Source organism: Chrysochloris asiatica, unplaced genomic scaffold (assembly GCF_000296735.1).
Source record: "Chrysochloris asiatica unplaced genomic scaffold, ChrAsi1.0 scaffold00031, whole genome shotgun sequence".
Classification (NCBI taxonomy): domain Eukaryota; kingdom Metazoa; phylum Chordata; class Mammalia; order Afrosoricida; family Chrysochloridae; genus Chrysochloris; species Chrysochloris asiatica.
This window is the reverse complement of record NW_006408549.1, coordinates 4052538-4065401: the sequence shown is the minus strand read 5'-3', so window position 1 is coordinate 4065401 and position 12864 is coordinate 4052538.

The window sequence follows — 12864 nt, the reverse complement described above, 5'->3', positions numbered from 1 at the left end:
TCTCAAACTTGCTCTTGAACAAAAAGAAAGAAATGATGAAGTAAAAATTTCAAAGGGCAGCTCAAGAAGACAAACTAATCTGGAATTGGAAAAACAAATGGGAAGAGCACACTCAGAATTTCTCAAGCTGAAAGAACTAAAGAAAAAAAGCAAGCCTTGATTTACAAAATTAAATGATCCTTTGGGCAAATTATTGAACAATGCAGAAAGCATCAAAAAATAGATAGAAATACATGGATCCACAAATTACGGGAAACATTGGGAAGAGTGAGAATTCCCAAACACTTCATTGTGCCCATACAGAACCTGTACATAGATCAAGAGGCAGTCATTTGCACAGAACAAGAGCTACTGAATGTTTTAAATTCAGGAAAGGTATACACCAGGGTTGTTTGATTCCACTATACTTATTCAATTTATATGCTGAGCAAATAATCCCTGAATCTAGACTATCTGAAGAATACAGCATCAGGATTGGAGGAATATTCATTAATAAGCTGCAATATGCACATAATACAACCTTGCTTGCTGAATGCAAAGAGGACCTGAAGCACTTACTGGTGGACATTAAAGATTACATACATCCTTCAATATGGATTACACTTCTACATAAAGAAAACAGATCCTCACAAGTGGGCCATTATGCAACATCACCATAAACAGAGAAAAGATTGAAGGTGTCAAGAATTTCATTTTACTTGGATCCACAATCAACACCCATGGAAGCAACAGTCTAGAAATCAAACAACACATTGCATTGGACAAGTCTGTGGCAAAAGATCTACTCAAAGTGTTGAAAAGCAAAGATGTCACTTTGAAGACTATGGTGTGTCTGACACAAGTCATGGTATTTTCAATCACCTCATTTGCATGTGAAAGCATATGGAAGATTGAAAAAGAATTGATACATTTGAGTTATGATATTGAATATACTATGGACAGTCCTGGTGGCACTGTAGGATAAACACTGTAAGATAATAGGTCAGCAGTTCTAAACCTCTATCCACTCCATGGGAGAAAGATGAGATTATCTGATCCCATAAAAATTTATAGCCTGGGGAATCCTACAAAGGGTCATTATGAGTCGAAATTAACTAAATGGCAGTGGGTTTGGTTTGCCACAATTACAATCAGAATGCTACTGAGAATCAAGGCTGGCAAGATTTCATCTTGGGATTTTGGACATGTTATCAGGGTGGACCAGTCCCTAGAGAAGGACATCATGCTTAATAAACTAGAGGATCAGTGAAAAAGAGGAAGCCCTTCAATGAGATGCAACAATGGTTTCAAACATAGGAACAATTGTGAGGATGGAGCAGGATTGGGCAGTGTTTTGTTCTGTTTACATACAATCGCTGTGAGTCGTCTTCAGTAGCGCCTAAGGTAATAAACTGCTCTTTGAAAGGACCTCGATTCTCTGAAGCCTGCCATGGAAACGCACTCTCTAGAGGTTCCAGCAACTACTCAGATATATTTCACCCACAGCAAAATGTAATCCAAGCATTTATTAACACAAGACTGTTATCTTATCAAACATGTGTCCCACCTTCTTTCACTCTGAAGTGTCCAGAGGGGAAAATCTTCTAAGTAGCATCCCCAAAAACCAGGAAGAGTGTGGATCATGCCTGGAGGGAGGAAAAAATCAGTAAAGAACTTGAGAAACCTCCTACTTCTATCCCTCAGAGAAACAGAGCGACTCAAGTTGGGGTAGGGAGACAAGAAAACTCCACAAGAAAATTTATCTCAAATTCACCTTCTGCTCTAGTTGCAAAACTTTCCAATGGTGCCTAATATTTCGAAGTCATTTTCCCAAAGTAAGAGAAAACAATATTTCTAAACTCAACAGGAAGGCAAAGAATGAAATTTTTTGTGAAGATAGTGATTGGACATCCCAGTTGTCCAAACTCTAAACCTTCTGGTTTTCAGTGCTAAAAAAATAAAATGAGTAATTGTTAGTACAAAAGGTTTACATTCCAGGAGGATAAGTGGGATCAACAAATGGGGGCGAGTGACATGTCCAAAGGAGTAACAAAACCAAATTGAGAACCCAGGCACCCTGACTTTACCACCCAGAAAGGAGCCTGTGGGGCAAAAGAGTTACCAATTCGGCTGCTAGCCAAAAGCTAACCAGTAATGATCTACTTCTGTGAAGTTTACAGCTGAAGCCACATAGATGAAACAAAATATATGATTGGCTGAAAGTGAAGTTGATGATCTTGTCTGTTAAACTTCACTTAATTCATAATAAAAAGTTAAAAATAAATAAATAAAATAAAAGATTACAGTTGAGAAAACCCAATGAGGCAGTTCTACTCTGTCCCTGAGGTCACTGAGTCAGACTTGAGTCCATGACACCCAACATTGACAACTGGCCACTCACTGACCCTTTCCTGCTCCAACTTTCCATCACCAACAAGTTCTACTGATACCCATTTTTCCATCCATCCTCTTGCCAGTGCTACCAAAAGAGTACAAGTTCTTATAAAAGAAGAATAAAGTCATGTTCTGTGTTAAGCCCTTGGCAAACACACATTTAGTTATTAAATGCCTTGGAGTTGGTTCCGACTCATAGCGACTCTGTATGGGGTTTCCAAGGAGCACTCAGTGAACTTGAGCCACTGACCCTATAGTTTGAACCTACCTTACAGTCCAGCTCATTAACCCACAGCACCAACCAGGACTCCATAAAGCGATTGGTCATTCCCATTTTATAGATGAAAAAATGGAGGCTTGGAGATGCAGGGAGATCACACAGCCAACAAGTGACAGAACCATGATTCCAATTCCTAATTCCTCTGATTATATACCTTATTATTATACTGCCTTCCTAGACTATTCCAGGCACCTCCTAACTGAACCTTCCACACTTATTCATTCCAAACCATCCTGTACTCTGAAACCAGATCAGTCTTCATAAAACTTGTATTTAATAATTTCATTCCCTTCTTCAAAAGACAAGTCCTTATCTTGTCTGTTGAGAAAACCCACAATCTCTCATTTTCAGCCTTGCTGTTCTGCGGATGTGCTTCTGCATGCCTCATTGGCCCTCCTAGGATCCCTTCCTTCTGGCCCTTTCTGGCATTCTCTCAAAACTCCCTCAGTGGTTCCTTTATTTCTCCAATGCTAATTGAATGACTACTCATTCCTCCATAATAGTAATAGGCAAGAAGCGGGATAGCTCAGGAGACAAAGCACAGAACAATCTGCCTGATTTGAATCCTGACTCCCCATTGATTAGCTATGTGACCTTGGGCAAGTTACTTAATCTGTCTGTCCCTTCAATTTCCCAAAACATAAAATGGGGATAATTATGGCTCCTACTTCAAAAGGCTGTTGAGAGGATGAAATTAGTTAATACATTAACACCCTTGAAACTCACAGAGGAATTATGTGAGAAGTGTGAGTGAGTCATAGCAATGGTGGTCATACCAAGACTGGGCTGGTTGCTATCATAGAGAAATGACAAAAACAGAGTCAGTCCCTTTTCTCACAGTCCAGTGAGCAAGGTAGATGCGTCAACCAGCAATCCCAACCCAGTGTACTTAGTGTTGTAGCTGAGGCAGGTACAGAGGACTGGGAACAGGGCCAGGTAAGGAATGCTGCTTCATCTCAAAATTAAAGAGCACCAGAGTTCTTCCTAAGAGTTCATCCTGAACATGGCTTTATCACCCAGGACTGAAGCACTGGCACCCCGGCACTGGAAAGGTAAGCAGGAGCTGGTCTAATGAAGGACACTGTACCATTCTGAGAAGTTTATCATTGACAATGAAAGCAGAGAAATGCCCAATTCAAACCATAATGATCTCAGCCTCTCTGGCTTTGTCTAAAGCAGACATTGTGGATTTTACTAATACTACATTTACTTGCTGTCTTTTGTTATTTCTGAGTAGCAAGTAGCCCATGCTAGTATTTCTGAGCTGATTTGAACTCATACCAACCCTCCCACAGAAAGCCCCTCTCAGAGATTTCTTATGCTAGGTTGCCATGTTTTACACTCTGAAACTCAGCTACCAGCTTGGGCTAGGCATTAGCATCTGACCCAAGGGCAATTATCTCTTGGTTGGTCAGTGTCCTATGTTGCTAGTGGTCGTGTGTGTCAGCAAGTAGATTCTGACTCAGAGCAACCTTACAGGACAGAATAGAGTTTGCCCATATGTTATCATAGACTATAATCTTTATGGGAAAATATCTCCAGGTCTTTTCTCTCTTGGAGTCACTGGTGGGCTCGAACCACCTACCTTTTCACTAACAGCTGAGCACTTTAACCATAGCACCACTAGGGCTTTTAGTGTCCTATCAGGTGGCCTAAAACAAAAGCTCTGCCAACGTGTCATATTGTGCAGCATTCAGACTCTCCAAATGATGACAATCTCTTCTCTTAAAATGTCAGAATGTGAGACACACGGATGAAAAGAGACAGACAGTGAAAACAGAGGAAGTAACTTGGAGAAACAGTTACACAGAAATAGGTGAGATGCTGTAACATGGCACACTAGCAGATGCCGCCAGTAATGAGATATGCCAGGCAGAAATTAGTTCCATCTTGTGCCTAGGTTTAAGTGTTCAGATGCCAATTTTTCTTGAGTAAGTGCCTCATGCGCCTCTGATAACTGAACTGCCAGAATTAGAAGCAAAGTATATTTAAAAGTGAGTTTGGCACGAACACCTACGACTTACACAGGATAAGGATCTTCCCCTTACAGCTGACAGAGAAAGAATAGCCTTGGCGAAGCCCTGAATTCAGACTCCTAGCTTCTGGAAGGATGATACAAAATAAAGCTCTGTTCTTTAAAGTGCCCATTTTGTTAAACAGCCCTAAGAAACAGACACACAAATAGATAAAAATCAAATCTATGTTTTAAAAAAGTGAATTTAGCCAAGAGAACCCATGAGAAGTATAATGTGCTCACTTGTGACCACCTGGGTCTACTTGTGAGTGTAAGTGGGGGAAATGCAGCACTGGAGACATGGGCTGTTTGGCCATGTTTCATTGACACCCATTGACCTAGAGATGAGAGCGAGAAGAGGAAAGCCTAACAGGTCTGAAGTTTAGGAAGGTGTGTAAACTCCTGAGTTCATGGGCACATAGGGCTGAGAATGAAACAGCCAGCTGGTCTACAGTGCAGAGAGGTGTTCGTGAACTCCTAAACTTGCAGCTAGTAACAGTTTGACCAAACTCAGATGGCAAGTTGACCAGAACTCAAACCAAAGAAGATAAAGATGTCTGATCCTGAGAATAAGTATGAATTGCTGCCATTTAAAAGGAGCTCTGGTAGCGTAGTGGTTACGAATTGGGCTGCGAACCTTAGGGTCAGCGGTTCGAAACTACCAGCCGCTCCGCGGGAGAAAGATGAGGCTTTCTACTCCCGTAAAGATTTACACCCTCGGAAACCCTGTACAGGGTCGCTATGGGTCGGACCCGACTCAATGGCACTTAACAACAACAAAACAACAACAATGAACTAGACTTTTGCCTAAAAATGCTGTGACTCAAAATTTCAACCAGAATGGAAGGGTTCTTTATATCAAGGAACAGCCTTGTTTCCTCAGTGTACTGGGTTAATAAGGATGAGACATTTAGACATTGCCTATCAAAAATGGGGGAACTACAAAGGCATGAAGTGGCTGGCTTACAACCTTTCATGACTGTGTTTAACTACAGAATGAGGGGAAGGAAAAAAGAGAGACATCAAGAACAGAATGGATAAGAAAAAAAGATGGAGACAGCCTAAATATCATCAACAGAAGAATGGCTAAACAAACTTTGGTACATACACACAATGGAATACTACAAAATGTTAAAAAAAAAAAAAAGATATATCTGTGAGACACCTCACAACATGGTTGAACCTGGAGGACATTATGCTGAATGAATTAATCAATCACAAAAGGACAAATATTAGATGAGACCAATGTTGTAAAAAGTTAAATTAAAAAATTTTTTTGTTAAGGTTTTCTTGATAGAAGAAACCATCTATGATAGTTATGGAATGGGGGAGGGAAAATTATTCACAGGCCACAGGGTAGCCACATGTTGACATGGGTAACAGGGCAGACAATATACAGCAAGAGGGAGGTTAGCAGATAAAAGATGATGGTAGTGGGAGACAGCGAGGAATGCAATAGATAAAATGAATAGAGGTAAATACTGTTAACTGTTGGTACATGGAGGGCATTACAGCCATGTAATGAAGCAAAGTATATGGTTTGCTAATGTAAAACTGATGATCTGCTCTACAAACCTTCATTCAATTCACAATAAAAAGTTGAAGGGAAAAAAAAGTGAGTTTAGGGCCACTTCTTGGGCACGCCCTTCATGCTGCCTTGATGCTCAACTGGTTGTGGTGTCATCCCCTGAGAGTCTCAGATATAGTTGGTAAGCTATCCAATCTGCAATAGTCCCCTCCCTGCTCTTTGTAGGTCTGGCATGAGTGTGATGCAGTGCTGCATCAGCCATGGTTGTGGAAGAAGATCTCTTTGTTCTCTGTGCCCTAGAAAGGTCACTATGTGGATGTAGAACTTTGCAAAACTAACCATGATGTCATATCAATGATTTCCCTCACCTGGGTGATCTATGTTGTCATATTTTTACTCCTGTGTAAGGTTCTTAATAAAGAATCTATATAATAATTACAGACCTGATGAAGTGCTGTAAGATAACGCACTGGTTTGAACCACAAGGTCACTCCTCAGAAACCCTAGACAGGGTCTCTATGAGTCGGAACAGACTCAACAGCACTTAACAACAACAACATAATATTTATAAGGAACCCTGGTGGCGTAGTGGATTACGTGTTGGGCTGCTAACCACAAGGTCAGCAATTCAAATCCACCAGCTGCTTCTCAGAAGAGAAAAGGCTTTCTGCTCCCATAAAGATATACACGGTCGCTATGAGTCAGAACTGACTTGGCAGCATACCACCACCATAATATTTATGTATGTCCTCATCTGCTAAACAAAAGGTCAGCAATAGTTCGAACCCACCAGCTGTTCCACAGGAGGATGATGTTGCAGTCGGCTTCTGTAAAGATTACAGCTTTGGAAACCCTATGGAATAGTTCTGCTTTGTCCTATAGTGTTGCTATGAGTCAGAAACAATTCAACAAGGGTGACAGGGGTTGGGGGTTTCTTGGGGAGGCAAGAAGGGATCAGAGAAAGAAAGTGATGTGATCAAGTTTGGGATTGCTAGGTAAAATGTCATAACTTCACCCAATACACAATGCTGTATCAATAGTAGAAGTAAATATAAAATATTTGGGAACAAAAAGTAACCCTTCCTCTTCAGTAAATACCACTGACTTCTACGTGACCTGGAAAGAAATCCAGCCAAAGCTATAAAACAAAAAATATTTAGACAACACTACCTTACAAAACACAGATGAAGAAGGAACAGCTTCTGTAGCAATTATTTCCTAAGATTGAAAACACACACAAACACATTCAAAGAAGACTCGGAACTTCTCTGAAAGTCTATGTGAAATGGACTCGGATCTCTAAGGAAAACCAATCCGTAAGAAGAGAGTTGATGGTATAGTCACTCGGTCAGTATTTTACTTGACCCTGACGGGAGTTTCACAAATACCTGCTTTGGCACCTCACAGCCTGAATAGGGGAATGTTCAGAAAGGCACTGGCTGCCCTAGTACCAGAGTACTCTCTGTAACCAGAGAGCCAGGCCACAGACTCACAATGTGCACTCAGTTACGAGTAAGCTTCAGGGTCCATTTGGGCCTCCAGGCCCAGCCTACATTTGCCAATGTTCTCTCTTCCATGCTTCATTCTTACCTTCCACTGTCTCTTAATTGACGCCTTCGAACATCCTCTGTGCTCCCAGGAGCAGCAGTTATGCTGCAAATTCAAAAAACCTAGACTTCAGAGGGAAGGCATCTCTGGCGCCCTCAAACCCCACTCCCTGGATCCCGCTGTCTATTTGCTGCCCATGTGATTCCCGCTCCCATCACGGTGGGGTTAATCAAGGTTCTCTGTGCAGCTTCTTCACCATCTGTTCTCACTGCGGCTTTCTCCTGGAGACTTGGCAGGGAGACACACGCTGTTTTTCATCCTAACTCAAAGACTGTGAGATTTCTCATACCTGCGCAGGAACCTGTGCAAGTTGTGATTCAAAGGAGCATCATGGGATGCAAACAAAGAAAAGCCGTGAGGACGCCAAGCTGTGAATTATAACCAGCTTCCAGAACGCTTGGCCGCCGGGGGCCATTAGACTGTAGAGTTCCATTTCCTTCTTTTCTTTACAGGTTAAACCCTGTCAAATTTGATCCGACTCCAACTCAAAGTTCTGTTGAACAAATGATTGTTTTCTTAAGCCCCAGCTGGTAGCAAACTCATTTTGAGACATACTCAATATAAATGAACCACACTATAACATGAGACCCCTAAGGCAGGTGCCTTGGCCTGAATTTTCCACTATTTCCTCTTGTTTTGAAGTCCCTTCATCTTCTGTCCTTCCTTCCTGCTAAGCTCTTGTTTTCTGTTTTTAGCCTTGGTTCAATTCACTTCTGGCCCTCATTTCTGCTTCACTTTCTAGATTCCTTTTCAGCCTTCTCTCCCTTCTTCTTTTATCCTTTTCATTTCTCTTCTCTTTTCTTCTTGTCTCTTAGCAATATTCAGATATTCAAACGTTTTGATCACAGGTCTCACACAGGCACTGACCCTTCAGAACAAATAGGAGTGATCCAACTGGATCAGAAGTGGGAAGGGCCTCTGTTTTGTCACTTACTGGTACCATTACTGGTAGGGGAGGCTGGAGAAGACTCAAGACAGTGGCTATTTACCAAGTAGTACCAAAGTATTTCAATCTTTTAATGAATCAATGTGATGGTACAAGAGTTCAGTAGACTGAGAGAGAGAAAAGTAAAACAACCAAGAACTAGCCTGATAATATCACTAGACCATATGTTGGTAGGAGTTGGCACTGCACTGACCCTGGTCTTATTGGATATAAGGCTTTTCATAGAACACCAACATCCAACAATATCGCTCTATGGCTGTGATTAATCAAAGGTAAAACAAGGCTACTCCACGCTCAGGTCTCAACGAGGACAAAAATATGAGCCTTGTCCAAAGCACAATGATTTGATCAGTGAGATTGGGATTGTGGGAAACCACAAGAAAAAATAAATAAATAAATAAAAACTCTGGTCCAGAGAGAGAAGTAGTGAGTCTAAGACTCGACAAAGAGATGGGACTTCTAGTCCTATTCACAGCAACTCTGTATGGGGTTTCCAAGAAGCAGTTGTTGGGTTTGAACTGTCAACCTTGCAGCTAGCAGTCCAGTGCTTATCCTACAGCACAAATTGTTTGCCCCACTCAGGGATCTTCAAGAGGAAGAGAAATAGGGACCTTTTCCTCATCCTGGTTACCTTTCCATAAATCATCCAGAGAGGAAGATGAGGCTGTACATGAGGTAAAGAACGTAGTAGCTGCCAGATCTGTAGTGCACCACTAGGTCAGTTCTGACTCAGAGCTAACTCATGTGTTACAAGGTAGCACTGTCCCATAAGGTTTTAGGCTGTAATCTTCACAGGAGCAGATTACAGATGTTTTTTTCCGGTAGAGCCACTGAGTGGGTTTGAACTGCCAATCTTTCAGTTAATAGCCCAGTGCTTATCCCTTGCACCACTGGTCAAAATATTGACCTCTTGGCTGGGAGTCCTGTCTTAAGGATTAAAGGATGAAAGTGCATCATTTTGTAAAGATAATCCCTTTGCCTGCTTAAAGGTGGATTTCCCCCACCATTCACTCCTCCCCACCCAAGAGAGGCCATTCCATGTCCCCGATGATTCCAGAGCATGACTGCTGTTTATTTCCCTGCCACGGCCCCACTTCCCTCCAGAACCAACTTAGCTTCCCACAGAGTTGGATTACAAGTACAAGAAAACACACAACAGGTGAGCAAACATGACTCTACCTTGTCCCTGTGACTTTGTTTCCAAACTTGACCCAAGAGCTCCAGCAGACATTATTTCCTCTTTCATCATTACTTTCATTTAACATGGGAAAGAGCAAACTGAACATCTCTCAAGCCCATCAATGCTGCAGTCAGGAAATCGCCCAGTACCCGCCTTTGAAAACACAGCTTCACTTGAAAGTAAGCCCCAGGTTTCCAGGAACCTGACTGGCCCCAAGGTATGCCCAAATTCATGCAAGAGTGAGTCTTGTTAGCATGCAGTTCTTTCCTACTTTCAGACCCTTGCGTGAAATAGGCTGCTTCCAAAGGACGCATAATTGCTAGACACCAATTCATCCATAAACCAAAAATTGCTCCTAAATTATTCAAGAAGCTTGGAAGATACATATCAATCAAAGAAATCAAATACGTATCCTGCCGTTTTGAGACAATTAAGTGAGAAACATCCTGCAATCAAACATAAACAATTATTTCTCCCACAGAGTAGTATCCAAAAAGCTGGAAAAATTAAAAGTGGTGTCATATCGCCAACCCACCAGGTAGAAGGCATCACCCTGAGCACTGGCCAAGAACACACAGAATTTCCGAGACAGACAGACTCACAGAACAAATGCAATCCAGAGGGAAGCACCATCTTTAAGAGACCACAGTGATTCTCTATCTCTGTGTACGATCCAGTCACTGACAGGGGTGCTGATGTACCGGATCCAAAGTTCCCAGGGGAAGCAAGACCTGAAATGCCAGAACATCCCATCAACACACAGTCTTCTACTAGTGGGACAGCTTAATCTGCACAACAAAGCAGCTGGCAGGTATTGGGATGAAATCTTGTCATGCTAAGAAGGCAATCTATCTGTGCTCACTAAAAATATATATTAATTGGGATAACCTAGCTGCTGGAATCCCTGGGTAGCTCAAATTGTTAACATGCTCAGCTACTAGGAGGTTCAAGTCCACCAGAGGTGCCTCAAAAGAAACACAGAGATCTACTTCCAAAACATCTGCCATTCAAAATTCTATGGAACGCTCCTGCATTGCTGGTTGGATTGTAAAATGGTCCAACCTTTCTGCAAGCAATATGGTGCTTCCTCAGAAGGATGGAAATAGAAATATCTTGTGATCCAGCAATTTCTCTACTTGGTATTTACCCACAAGAAATACAAGCCATAACACAAGTAAATATATGCACACCAATATTCATAGCAGCACTATTTACAATCGCAAAAGATGGAGACAGCCTAAGTGCCCATGAACTGAAGAATGGATAAACAAACTGTAGTACATACACACAATGGAATATTATGCTACCTTGAAGAATAACAAAGAAGCCGTAAGCCACTGCATAACATGGATGAACCTTGAGGACATTATGTTGAGTTAAATTAGTCAGTCACAAAAAGAGAAATACTGCATAGGACCACTATTGTAAAAGACTAAGAAAAAGAACCCATAATAAAGAAGTTGGGGGGATCCTTTGCTGGTTACTGGGATGTGGGGTGTGGGGTGAGGAGAGGGAGGATAAGGTGGAGCACGGGGTAAGGAATAGACACAGGATAGTTTGGGTGCTAGGGAGGGGGGCAAAAAAGGGGGAGGGGAATGGAAGAACAAGGCAGATGGGAGAACTATTAGGCAGATTTGCATGAGTTAAGTAAAACAGAGGTAAATAATGATGTATGCACAACCTTGGAACAACAGGGCTCTGTGATATGGGGATTGAGACATGGTTGGAAAGGGCAAAAGGGAGCAAACAATGTTAAGATGCTTGGTTGTCTTTTGAATCTTGGTTTCCCTTGCATACCATTATAAAATAAACACTTGAGGGGGTGAGAAAGGAATAGCCAGAAATATCACCATAGAAAGCTATTAAGTCTGTCTTCTGCCATAACTGATTGGAATATCTAAAATGGGGCTACAATGCGCCCAGTGAAGGAGGCTTCCTGCGGAGCCTCTGCATTACATATGACCATAGGTGGAATCCTGAACCCCATCCAGAATCTTCTGAGGTGGAAAATTTCCACTTAAAAAGATAAGCAGACCAGCCTGGAGCGGCTAGAAGAATAGAACGGTCTTGAAAGAAAGACCGACAGGAAAAATACAAACCAATAATGGCAGTCTGACTGTTACTACTACAAGAACAAGCAAGTTGCTCACCCAGGAAACTTCAAGGCAAGTGGTCCAGTCCCCTCAGGGCAAACTCCCTTCCAAGACTGAGACTCAATGGGAATACACGAGTAGATATGCTCTCTGTCTGGTGACCATATTGGTCACCGATAAGGGGAAGTGAGGGAAAAACAGCAATGAAGCAGCAAGCTAAGCCCTACCACATTCAATAGGCTTCTGTGAACCCTGGTGGAGACCTGGTTGGCCAGCAGTGTGGCAAGACCTGAGGACTTCTGGGCCCAGGGTCAGTGACATAGCCACAGAGGACTAGAGTGGAGAGTGAAGTGCCCAGCTGATAAGAAGAGAGGTCATATACACAAGAACACCCACACTTGCAGATAATACCCACTTGACCTGGCTTCAATGACTGGATGATCAGAGCTCAACTAGAAGAGGAAAAAAAGAGTAATCTGATACAATTTGATTGAACTTGACTTACACCTATGGATGCAGTAGCTCAAAAGAGGGAACAAATCTTTACACCAAGGATCATCCCCATTCCCTCAATACACAGGGTAGACAAGGATGGGCAACTTGTACATTGTCTACCCAAAATGGGGGGCTACAAAGGCAAGAAGTGACTGGCTTACAAGCTTTCAAGAAGGAGCCTAGTTTCAGAGGGTGCAGAGGAAGGTAGAATCCCCACTGAGTAGTATCCATCTGTTTGGGAGGGGCTGATGAAAGGAAATGAGGATAGGTCTCTTGTGATACAATAGTGAATAATTGTTATCAGGACTGACTGTGAGGGTTGGAAATGTAAAGGTAGACATTTTGTA